Consider the following 13546-nt stretch of genomic DNA (forward strand, 5'->3'; position numbering starts at 1 on the left):
GGAGTATCTCACTGCCCTACACCCTTTCTATTCAGACATGGCCAAGCAACTTGCCTGGGCCAAAGAAATGGATTGAAAGTGATGTATGTCACTTTTAGGAAACATTTAAACTACACAGTGGGTGCTTTTACTATAGCTTTCTTTCTGTCATTCTTGAGACTGGCAAGATTCCAGGCAGTGGCTGCTCCATTAGGATGAGTCCTGCAATGTCGATGACTCAAAGCAGAGCCCCCGGAAACCCCATGATGATTGTATAGTTTGATTATGAAAGAACACTTTGTTGCATTAGTCTAAGTAAACACTTTGTTTACTTAGATTTGGGGCTTTTTTATGACCTAGACTTAGCATAACCTATTCTTATTAATGTTGGATGTACATAGATTATATGATCTGTACATCTTTTTCAGGTCTAGCATCAGGGATCTCAGGATTCTGAAATAATCTGAGGTGATTCTAGATTGTAAAACTCATAATTCCAAAACAGAAGTTCCATCTCTTGAATGACGTCTTGAATAAACTAAATTGGAGGAGGGAAAGAGAAAAAGATGCTTATTGCTGTAGTTCAGGCAAGAAACGCTTGGAGTGCAGTCATAGCGGTAGGGATGGAGAAAAATTGATGAATTCAAAATACCATTTAAGAGTTGAACTGACAACTTGTAGATGATTTGATTGAAGTGAGTGAGTAAAAAGATGAATTCTAGGTTTTAAGATTGAATCGCTGGGAGGATAGTTGGTGCTGTGCACTAATACAGAAGGGAAGAAGCACAGAGGAAGAATAAATTTGGTGAGATCATCAAGAATTCGATTTAGGATACATTAGTGTTAAGATGCCTACAAGAGATAAAAGAGAAACGTCAGGTAGGCTTCAGATTTATAAATTTGGAGTCACTATTTAGATTTTAGATAAAAACTGGAGTCATCAAAATATACATATTATTTTAAGTCATAGCTTGATGAGGTAATTTAGGAAGAAAATATGTCAAAAGGAGAAGGATCAAAATCAAGCCCTGAACAACTCTGAGTTTAGAGATGGTTTTGGAAGAAAATGCATCAAAGAAATTAGGAAAGCAACCATTGAGGTAGGAGAAAAACAGTGGAATGTGGCATCATAGGAGTCTAGAAGCAAGTTTTCCCAAAATGAAAGGATAGCCTGCCAGGAGACCAAATAAAATGAAAAGAATTCATTTTAACATGGCACAATGTTGATCATTTAAAAACTTTTCCAAAGGAGTTTCAGTAATGTGCAGAGGAGAAAGCCAGAATAGAAGGAATTTTGCTAAAGGAGATAAGAACATTGAAATGTGGGAATAACACTGCTGAGAACATTTGAAATCATTTATTTTTTTTTTCTTTTATTTTAGTTTCAGACGGTACATGTGCAGGTTTGTTTTCTAAGTAAATTGCATGTTGTGTGAGCTTGATGTACAGATTATTTCATTACCCAGGAAATAAGCATAGTACCCTAGAGGTAGTTTTTCAATCCTTGCCCTCCTCCCATCCATCACACTCAAGTAGACCCCAGTGTCTGTTGTTTCCTTCTTTGCACCCATGTGTACTAAATGTTTAGCTCTCACTTTTAAGTGAGAACATGCAGCATTTGGTTTTATGCTTCTGTGTTAGTTCACTTATGATAATGGCCTCCGGACCCATCCATATTGCTGCAAAGGACATAATCTTATTCTTTTCTGTGGTTGCATAGTATTCCACGGTGCATATGTACCACATTTACTTTCTCCAATCTACCACTGATGGGCATCTACGTTGATTCCATGTCTTTGCTATTGTGAATAGTGCTGCAATGAACATATGTATGTGTTTTTATGCAGTCATTTATTACTGGGCAATTACTATATGTAAGGATTATACCTAAGTAAAATCGTGAGAAAGGTAGGTTAATATCTGTATTTTAAAAATATAGGAACGGGCTCAGGGAAGTTAAGTAATTTTCCCAAGATCACATAGCTAGTAAATGATGGAGTAACTCAAATTCAAGCCCCTCTTGTAGGGAAGTCTGTGATCTTAGCCACTCTGCTGTATACCAAGTGCTAGCAAACTGTCCAACATACAACGAGTGTACAACAAATGTACTTTTCTGCACTAAGGGTATCTAGAAACAATCCCTTGTTACCTTTCATTTATTTTTTGGGATGAGTTAAAGAGATTTTGAAATTTTATCAGACACCTCAAGTGATTTCTATGCACAGCTCAACACGAGAATTCCTGAAAGCATTCTCCTCGTCTCCACTGTCTCTCCACTGCTGTTCATCTTGCCTAACGTCTCTTGAGTGTCCTTTTAAACTATAAATTGAATCATGTCATTCTTCGGATTAAAAAAGCTTGTTGGATTGTTCCCCATTCATGTAGATGAAAATCAAATTATTATGTAGGCCTCAACTAGACTGTCCAGTTTCACTTCCAATTGCTTACTGTTCTAGTTTCAATTGCTGAATAACAAATCACTTACAGCACTCAGTGGCTTAAAACAGTGCTTATCATTGTACTAGCTCTCATGGTTTTTGTGGGCCAGGAGTTTGGGAAAGGCTCAGCTAAGCAGTTCTAACTCAGGTCTTTCATGTGATTGTGGGCAGATATTGACTGAAGCTAAAATGGCAAGTAGCTAGGACAGCTTGGGCTGACCAGGCATCTTCTCTCTTAATACTTTCACGGCCTTTCTGTTTGATCTCTCCACGGGACGTAGTTTGAGCTTCTTTCCTAGCACAGCAGCTTGAGGGAAGTCAGACATCTATATGGTAGCTCAGGGTTCCAAAGGGTTCTCCCTTGAGAGCCAGGCAGAAAATGTATCATCTTTATGATCTATTCTAGGAAGTCACGTAGCATTACTTCCACTGTTGTTGCAATGCCTACTTTCTCAATGAACGCAGAGTCTCTCTTCTCAATGAAAGGAGTATCAAAATCACATTATAAGAAGAGCATATGGAATGGGAGAAGTTGCTGTGGCTATTTTGAAAAATGCAACCTGACTCACTGTGATGATTAATACTGAATGTAAACTTGATTGGATTGAGGATACGAAGTATTGATCCTGGGTGTGTCTGTGAGGGAGTGGCCAAAGGAGATTACCATTTGAGTCAGTGGGCTGGGAAAGGCAGATTCACCTGTAATCTGGGTGGGCACCTTCTGATCAGCTGCTAGTGTGGCTAGAATATAAAGCAGACAGAAAAATGTGAAAAGACACGACTGGCCTAGCCTCCCAGCCTACATCTTACTCCTGTGCTGGATGCTTCCTGCCCTTGAAATTCGGACTCCAAGTTCTTCAGTTTTGGGACTTGGACTGGTTTTCCTTGCTCCTCAGTCTGCAGATGACCTGTTGTGGGACCATGTGATTATGTAAGTTAATATTTAATAAACTCCCCTTTATATATATATATACACACATATATACACACACATATATATATATGTGTGTGTGTGTATATATATATGTGTATATATACATATATATGTATACATACATATATATGTATACGTATACATATATATGGATACAAATATATGTATATATATGTGTGTGTATATATATATCTCCTATTAGTTCTGTCCCTCTAGAGAACCCTGACTAATACATTCACATTACATACCACGTATTCTATTTTCTTTTGGGTTTGATTTTGTTCAAGCTGTTTATTATACATGAAATTGCCTTTTCTATTCTCATGAAATATGACATACCTTTCATGATACCACTTAAATGTCCCCTCCTATGTGACATTTCCCTCCTGTTCCTTGAGCACAATCACTCCCTTCCTCCTCTGAAATCACATAGCAGCATACCTCCATCATAGTAGAGGGAGCTCTATACATTCTGTGACTCTAGTTACATTATGAGCTCTTCAAGGTATTTGCCTTTGAAACTCTCATCATGACTAGCAATATGAGATCAATAAATGTTTGCTGTTGTTGCAAGTCAGGCATAGCAGCTTAAGATCATGTGCAGCCTACCAATGTATGCGGAGAGGCTTAGATGCAAGCTGCTAATTTTTTTTCCTCTCTATGATCAGTACTGTCTCTCCTGGAAAGAAAAAATATAGATCTGGAAACAAAAAGAAATTCAGAGAATATTATTTCCTCAAAGATGAGATCATTAATGTATTTGTGAGATGACCATAAAGCCAGCTTTGAGAGCTCTCTATTCAACTATAAATCATTCATAGCGGCCCTGCTATCTTGTAGCTCTGTTTTTACATTCACTGCTGTGCTTCCTGAAAGCAACAATTTCTGTTAATGCACTGACCAAGCAGCAGCATAATAATCCTGTCAGCCAACAATGGATGGGAGCTGAGGATTGAAAGGAGGTAAACCTTCTAATGTTTTCATCCTCTTGACTGAAGTAATTTTAGCAATGACATATGATAGTACTTGGGCCTTTGTCTCAGCTGTAATGAATCACCCATTACAAGATTTTCAAGGTTGTTGGGGGGACATTTATCTTGGGAAGGCGAAGAATTTTGCAAATGTGTGAGGTGGCCTGGCTATGATCAAAACCAGGTACATAAGCAAGAAAAGATACCACTGAAATCTTTGAAAACTGCTTATATAATGTTGCCAGGGTCTAAGTTAGATCACTCGATTCAATTTCCAGTAGTTTATGATCTTAGAGAACTAATTTAAGAGTTACTCAGCAGAACAGCAACTTGAGGTCAAAGCAACCAATACAGGAGATGAACTATTCTTATTTTCCAGGGAGAATTCAGAATTAATTCTTTTACTTCCTCTGTATAATTTCTCTCATCTTTATGTCCTAAAATTTGCATCTACATGACGTTAGATCACTTCTGAGATAGAGCTACAGGTAATTTTTATTTTAATTATAAGCATGACAGCTTCCTGTTTCTTTTATTCTAAGTATTCTAATTCAGAAACATTTATTTAAAAGGAAATCTTCATATTATGGTTGATATTGAAATGTATACGTATCATGTTTTATATGCAGGATTATATGTTTCAGACTCATAAAATATGGCCATCAAATGATCCTAGAAGCTCAAGTTAAAACAAATGGTCCTTTGTTCTTCCACTTCCCAGGCATTTTCATTTTTATTTCACTTGGTTTTCATTTGTGCAGAAACCTGTTTGTTGTGACAGCTTGGCATATTGACTCCAAGTATATTTTTGTGGTTTTTTTAGCTTCAAGGTGAAAAACAGTAGTTATAGATGACTAGTAGAAAAAGTGTATTTTTGGTAAATGCAGCAAAGTCTCATGTAAATCACTTAAGCTAAGAAGCATTTTTTATGGCTTGAGTGGCTTTGCAAAGTACATTGGCTACTGAACTAATCATAGACCTTAGCTTCATTAATTCTGAGATTCCCCTGTGAATCTCCCAATTTCTTTCTTGGTGTAGGATAAACCACTTACCTTCCCTGACTCAGTTTCTTCACCTCTCAAGGCTGAGCTTCAGATCGATCTCAGTGTTTCATGGAGCTGTATTGCTACTCTTTTTCAGAATATGATTAAATTCAAAATTATAGTATCCATGGTAACCATAACTAGGTCAGTTTGCACTTGGAGTAACAAATAACAGCAGAGAATCTGTATCCGTTTCCAACCATCCTCTGCATTTGCAAAACCTTGTTAGGCTGCTGAAAGTAAGTAGCTTTGCAGAAAAATACCTAGTAGCATCCAGGAGAGAGTTATTTTCTTATTCATTTGTGATCTACACACCCATCAAACTTCACGAAAATTAAGCAATGTATATGTGATTGTACTTCACCCAGCTAACATAAATATTTAAGTAATGATTTTTAGTAGTAAAGCTTTAATTATTTATTTTAAAATATTATGATTAATATCTAATAAAATTAAAACCTAGAGAATTTCCGTAAAAAGAATTGCAGCGGCATGCAGACGCCTTCTTTTCAATTTGGTCACCACTAATTTTTTTTCCTTCAGACCTAATATTTTCTTATTGAACCAAGGGATATTTTTGTTCCTTTCCACTTACCATCCAAATATTTTTATCTAACAGTATATATAACATGATCTGTTTTTTATAAAATCAATTAATTTATGTACATTTATTTCACATATAGAAAAAATTTGAACAGATCTATACAGGACACTGGAATTGGAAGGAAATTGAGGGGAATTTTTCCTTTTCCCCTTAAACATTTTGTGTTTGACATTTTAAAAAAACCTAGCAGTTACTAAATTTTTTATAGCACTGGGTTCTCCTTCCAGTCACTAAGTCAAACACTGTCCTTTCTTTAAATCAATAACTAGAACAACAGCATTAAGAATAAGTACCATTTATTTGAGCACCTACTGTGTCATGCTGTTTTCATATTTTTAGGATTGTTCAGGCAATCCCCAGAACAATTCTGTGAGGCAAATGTTATTATTATTGTCCTACAGATGCAGAATCGAGACTGAAAGAAGTTGAGTAACTTCACTCTAGATCATCTGGTAGAGAGTGTAAAGGAGATCTAGCCCTGGGATGTTAGGATCTAAAACCTATGCTCTTCCCATCAAAGCACATTTTCTTACATCTGTCTTTTCTGTAGTCTCTAAGTGGTTGATTCCATAAGAAAATAGTCAAAGGGAGTGACTGTTGAACTTGGTTTTAGCATTTTTGGAAACTAAGATCTAAAAAGTGTAAATGATTGTGAAAGGGGCTCCAGTGGCTTCGTTGCAAATCTAGAACTAGGCGTCCTTCTCTTTTACTACAAAACGCTGTAAATACTGAAAACAATTTCTCATCTAATTCACTGTTGCAAGCTGTTGCATAATTTGGCTAGACTCTTGAAGGCAAATAGCTCATTTTACAGGCATTATTTGCACAGTCATTTCCTTTCTTTTTTTGTGGTAACATATATGTGGATTAGGAGTAACTCACAGCAACCAAAGGTAAACTAAAAACAAGTAGGTCATTTGGTTTTAAATGTGCTAAATTTTGTCTTGATATTAATATAAATAATGTATAAACAAGATATGCACACCATTTGCGGTGGGATTATAAAGTTATGAATCCTGAATTGTAAAGAAACCTAAATGTTTTTAGAATAAGAGGAGGTGGAGAAAAAAGAAGGAAAATTTTGAACAGGTAATAATGAGGGAGATTTGGCGAGACCACAAAAGGCAAGAAAGGAGAAACAGTTCAGAGAGTCTGACCTGCAACAATGTCCAACCCAAGAGAAGACTTTATGCAGGGGATTTCTAAAAGCAGACTTTTAAATAGGCTCATATATAATCAAGTCTTGAGCAGACTGTAGGGTAGCAGCTTTAACCTACTACTGGGAAAAGGAGCTGGATATAAACAAAGGAATCTTGACCCCTCTGTGACCAAAGTTTAAGAAAGAAACATTTGGTATATAATTATGGTGAGATACATGACTGTGTGTGTCTGAGTGTCTGAGTGCAGAGAAAGGAGGTGGGAATACTCAAGAGTTGACAGAAAAATGGGTGTAGCAACATGTGTGATGGGCTACAAAAAGTCACAGGAAAGCCATGTGCAATAGCAACATTGAGATAAGGTGAGTAAACCCACATGTATGTATGCACTTAAATCTTCCCACTTTTACTGAGACTCATTTTGATTTGTTTCAAGAAATTATTTATGTCATTTAAATAATTTTTTTCTGAAAGTAAATCAAAGTAAAAGGAGAAGTCATTAAGTCAGGTAATAAATACTTATCAAGTGCGTGTTATTTGCCGGACATGCAGGAGTGCTCCCAGGCAAGAAATAGATAATTATTCTTCAGAATTCTGATCTCACTGGAGATTGCCAAAATGACCCCAAGTAGTGATGATAAAGTGGAATAATTGTATTTCCGCTGACCTTGATGACATTTGGGGAGTGTTGTGACCTTGGTGGCATTGGTCACACTTTTTTCAAAGATGTATAATCTGTCAAAAGCAAATTAGATCCAGACCATAACAAGGCTTTGCTTTTTATCATTTTCCATAAATTAAGCTTTGTATGGGAGTAAAAAGTATACATGGGAAACATTCAATTTACTAATATTATGCCTTACCTAGTCTCTTACCTCATCATTTCCTACTGTTCTTCATGCATCAGGAAGCAAAGATGACTGAAGTGCCTCTTAGAAGGTGACTAATTCAGTATTTCCTCCATCAGTAAGCACCAATTTCCCATAAAAATATAACAGAGTGCTAATACAGAAGAGAAGATTAATCTCTCTCAAATTATAATAGTTAAGGCCTACTGTATAGTTTCCTCCAAACTTATCTGGGTACAGTCCAAGGTGATTTGAAATACTCAAGCTAAATTGTCTGTTTCTAGGTCTCTGTGACTTACCTCCATGATAGGTCTGAAGGTTTCCTGAAATGCCATTCTCTCTGTAATGTTTTCTATATGCGATTTTATTAATAGTATTTTATATTTGTCTAGTGCTTTTTGCTAAAGTTTATATCTTGATTTGAATTTTAGTGTTTCTCAATTATTAAACTATCCATTTATTTAGTATTGCTTGGGGTGAATTTACTTACATAACTATCAAATTTCACCCATTGCATGTTGGTTTTCCACAGTTTTATCTTTAAACAATAACTAATTTATGTGTTTTAATTGGACTTTGTACATTCTTCATAGAGTAACCACAGCCTTAGAAATACAAGGTGTAGTTTAAGCATAGAAGTTACATGTTTTAAAAATCACTACTACAAATGGTCTTCAAAAAGTTTATGAAACAAATGCATATTATTTAAAAAAACTATGCATGAATTTCAAAAATGTTTTTGCACCAAAATATGCTTGTGCTAACTTTTTATAACATGTCTGAACAGGATCTCATTTGAGGTACTAAGAAGAATAAGACATCAATTTGAAAAAAGCCCCTTTTAAAAACAAAATGAATTCTACTAAAATTGAAGCAACAACAGTATCAAATTTGTGGCGAAGCTTAGGCGGAAGAATGATGTAATCACTGATACTTTACAAGACGTTTATGGGGACAATGTCTTAAAGAAATCAGCAGTTTACAAATGGATAACTTGTTTTAGGAAGGGATGAGATGCTAAAGATAAATTCTGCAGTGGGAAATTCATCCACACCTATTTGCAAGGAAAAAAATGATCTTGTTCATGCCCTAATTGAAGGAGAACGACATTTAACAGCACTGACAATAGCCAACCCCTTAGACATCTCAATTGGTTCAGCTTACACAAGCCTGACTAAAAAATCAAAGTAGAGCACTTTCCACTCAATTGGCACCAAAACCGTTGGGCCCAGATCAACTGCAGACAAGAGTGGAGCTTTCCATGAATATTTTAAACAACTGGGATCAAGATCCTGTAGCATTTCTCAAAGAATAGTAACAGGAGATGAAACATAGTTCTACCAGTGTGATCCTGAAGACAAAACACAGTCAAAGCAATAGCTACCAAGAGGTGGACGTGGTCCAGTCAAAGCAAAAGCAGACCAGTCAAAAGCAAAGGTCATGGCAGCAGTGTTTTGGGATGCTCAAGGCACTTTGTTTGTTGACTTGCTGGAGGCCAAGCTTATTATGAGAGTGTTCCCAGAAAGTTAGCCAGAGATTTAGCAGACAAATGCCTGGGAAAGCTACACCAGAGAGTCCTTCTCTACCATGACAATTCTCCTGCTCATTTTTCTCATCAAATAAGGACAATTTTGTGAGAGTTTCAATGGGAAATCATTAGGCATCCACTTATAGTCCTGATTTGGCTCCTTTTAACCTATTTTTGTTTCTTAATCTTAAAAAAAATCTTTAAAGGGCAATCCTTTTTCTTCAGTTAATAATATAGAGTGCATTGACATGGTTAAATTGCCAGGACACTCAGTACATCACTTTGTCATCAAATTCAAGACATTTTTGTTTTCTCAAATGATGCATCATGAAGCAAAGAGAACTGAAGTGCCTCTTTGTACCTGATCATTTCCTGTTACATTTTTATAATTTTAGATTCTAAGCTTATTTTTAGTGTGTGTGTGTGTGTGTGTGTGTGTGTGTGTGTGTGTGTGTGTTTTCTGTAGAAAACCTTGGTTGATAATTTGTCCTTTTGCTACTTCTAGGCTTCCCAGGATACCCCAATTTCAGAGGACTTTTTGTGTTAATTTCTCACTTAGAGGTTGGCAAACCTCACATATTATAATCTATTTCAATTATAAGCCCCCGAATTCATGTGAGGGGAGGCATAGTTACAAACTCATAGGGGACACTTTTTCCTTTTTACTTAGAGCCCAAGCCAAGACATTTATTTATTGAATAAAAATTTACTAAGTTACTGTGCTACAGACTAGGGAGATCATAAGAATTAAACAGGCAAAGCCCCTGCTCTCATGAAAGTTGTATTTTGAAAGAATATCTTTATGCTGGTGGGGAAATTTTCTAGTCCTCTAGCAGGAATCTCTGTTTTCACTTCCTTACTGCACTGGGCTCATGGCCTCATTTCTTATTCTGTTACGTTTACTATAACCCATTTCCATGATTACCAAGGCTGGTAATATTCTTTCCTCCACCACCTTTAAATTGACCTTATCATTCTACTGTGCCCTCTTCATTTTTGGCAAGTAGGAAATTGGTTTCCCTTATTGTAAGCTCAGGTATGCATTTAAAAGTAAATATACAACATTTTATTCATCATTTCTACAGGTTTGGTGGCAGAGGGAGCTACAATATCTGGTCTACCACATTGCAGAAACTAGATTTCCCCAGATCACTAATGCTTCAGTCAAAAGCCTCCTTTTATTCCCTCAAAGATATTAGATTTACTTATGCCCCTGTGGAAAATTATTTCCACTGTCCTTGGAATCCCATATTCCAGGTTTCCTCTCTGCTGTTTTTTTCTAATCTTTCAGGCTGTGCTTAAATGTTATCTTATCAGAGAATTTCCTGGCAAACCTCACCTTGAACACTCTTTATCTCGCTCATTAGTTTCTTGTTTTTCCTTATTTATAACTTTATCAGTATTTCGAATTATGATATTTATTTATTTACTTACTTGCTGATCATGCTTCGATCCTACTATAATGCCACTTCCATGACGGCAGAACCTTTTCCATCTTGTCCACCATTATTTCTCTAGGGTCAGTCTATCACTGCTTTTATTGTCTTAGCAGAATTAGGTGTCTCCTGATGTGATGCAAAAAGAAAGCACATCATCATTGATGGCTTCTAACCAAGGCTTCAAGCCTTCAGATTTGAATTCTAGATTATAGACATCACAGGGGTGAAGGCACAAAGTAAATGACAGCAGAATGAGGATTTAACATAAAATCTGGAAGTCAGGATATTTCACAGGGTAAATTTTTCAGCCTCTTCAGCAAGTAAGTGTCTAGCAAACCCTGTTAGTATCATTAGTGAGTTTGATCTCTAAAGGGCACCATATCTATTCATTCTTAGTATTCTATTTGTTTTATGCATATAATAAAATTAACAGAAACTTCCCTTACTGTTATACACTGAGTAAGTTCAATTTTGATGGTTTGAAGATACCAAATCCTCCAGCCCAGATTTAAGAAGACCTCTTTGAGGGAAATTACAAGAGCTTTTAACGCTTGCTATAGAAAGGTAATGGCTTACCTTTTCTATTTAGTATTTTTCATTCCAAAGAAATATTATTTCATAAGTAGATAATTGAATAAAAGTAACAAAACATACATAGAGATTTTTTAATGTTTCTTTTTAAATTTGATGGCAAAGATGCTATGAGAATGTATTAATAGCTAACCTTTATCGAACACTAACTGTACAGAAGGTACTCCAAGTGGTGTTCATAGATTATGGCACTTAATCCTCACAAGAACTTCATGAGATTGGTATTGTCTTAGTCTGCTCTTGCATTGCTGTAAAGGAATATCTGAGACTGGATAATTTATAAAGAGGTTTAATTGTCTCATGGTTCTGCAGGTTGTCCAGGAATCAGGGTGCTGGCATCTGCTCAGCTTCTGGGGATGTCTCAGGAAGCTTACAATCATGTTGGAAGGTAAAGGGAGAGCTGGCACTTCACATGGCCAGAGCAGGAGGAAGAGAGTGGTCAGAAGGTGCTACACACTTTTAAACAACCACATCTCATGAGAACGAACTCACTATCATGAGAACAACACTGAGTGAATGGTGTTAAACCATTCATGAGAAACCACCCCCATGATCCAATCATCACCCACCAGGCTCCACCTCCAACACTGGGGATTACAATTCAACGAGACTTGGACAGGGGCACAGATCCAAACAATATCAGATACAATGCCTCTTTTGTTTTGTAGATGAAGATGACTTAGTCAGGGAGTTTGAATAATTTGCCCAAATCATAAATACTGGGTGATGATGTCACAATTCATACACAGGTATAATAATTTCTAATTATTATGCCACATATATTGTTGATAAGACACTTATCTTTTTAAAGAAACTACTTTCTAATTGTTTTGGCCTAATTATCTTTTCATTATTAGGGCACCTCTTTCAGGACCAGTGTGAGACTGACACATAGTAAACAATGAGGAAATATAGTTATTATTCCCATGATTTTCAACAGATAAATAAGTCACATCCTCACTGACCACATATTTCTCACTGTGGAAAAAAAAAAAAGAGAGAGTAACTTTTTAAATTGCTAGAATTTTATTTTATAAGTCAGAACAGGCACTGGCACTAACAAGGACAAATTTTAATAGCCTGTTTCTAAGCAACATTATTGACAGAACAAAAGTCATCTTTATTGATAAATGCTAATCTGTATCTGGCTGCTAAGCTATAGTAGAAAAAAAAATCCTCCTTAAACCAATAATAACTCAGTGTCAATTATCCAACAGAGAAATCTCCTAAAGTCCACCCAAACATGAATATAACTCACAATATGTGTTATTTCTCTAAAGTTGTTTACTCAAGGTCAAGGGGAGAAAATATTTGAAATTTTCAGTGCAACCACAAGTATTCAACGGTATTACAGGTCTCACTTTTTTCTTCAAACATTTATCTAATTGATTAAATTACAAAGACATGGTTCTCCTTTAAGAAACAAGCAGGCAGCATTTCTTATATTTACCTTTGACCTATAATTTACAAACCAAGACTAAAGTTAAAATGCTGTAAGTCCATTAAACTCCTAATGAATATGTTTATTCCCCAACCCCACTACTGAAATTTGTTGCGATTCGTCTTATGATTATAAAGTGAGATGTGTTCATTATAGACAGTATTAAAAACATGTAAGAAGTAATTCCAAAACCTAAAGAGAATACTGTTTTTTCATATATAGGACACCCTGTCAGTGTTTTCTCTATATGTCTCTCTATGTACATATCTATACAAATATAAAATTATACCTTGTATATTTTATAACTATTTTTAATGAAGAATATGTAGTGATCATATCCCTATGTCATATATTAGTAGGGATAATTTCTATAACTAGTTGTCTCAAGTTAGAATTAGGTATTCTCATTTTTTCTTTATTACAGATAATGTGGCATTGAACATCCTTGCACATAAATCTTTTTATACAACATCTTTCAACTTCCCACATACGAGAGTGTTATGTTTTAGAAAACTAGTATATGATTTCAGAAACATTAATTTGTTAGTTCAGTGATATTTTATAAATTACTTG

Source organism: Sapajus apella, unplaced genomic scaffold, assembly GCF_009761245.1.
Source record: "Sapajus apella isolate SASKATOON/1434 unplaced genomic scaffold, GSC_monkey_1.0 scaffold87, whole genome shotgun sequence".
In the NCBI taxonomy this organism is placed as follows: Eukaryota; Metazoa; Chordata; class Mammalia; order Primates; family Cebidae; genus Sapajus; species Sapajus apella.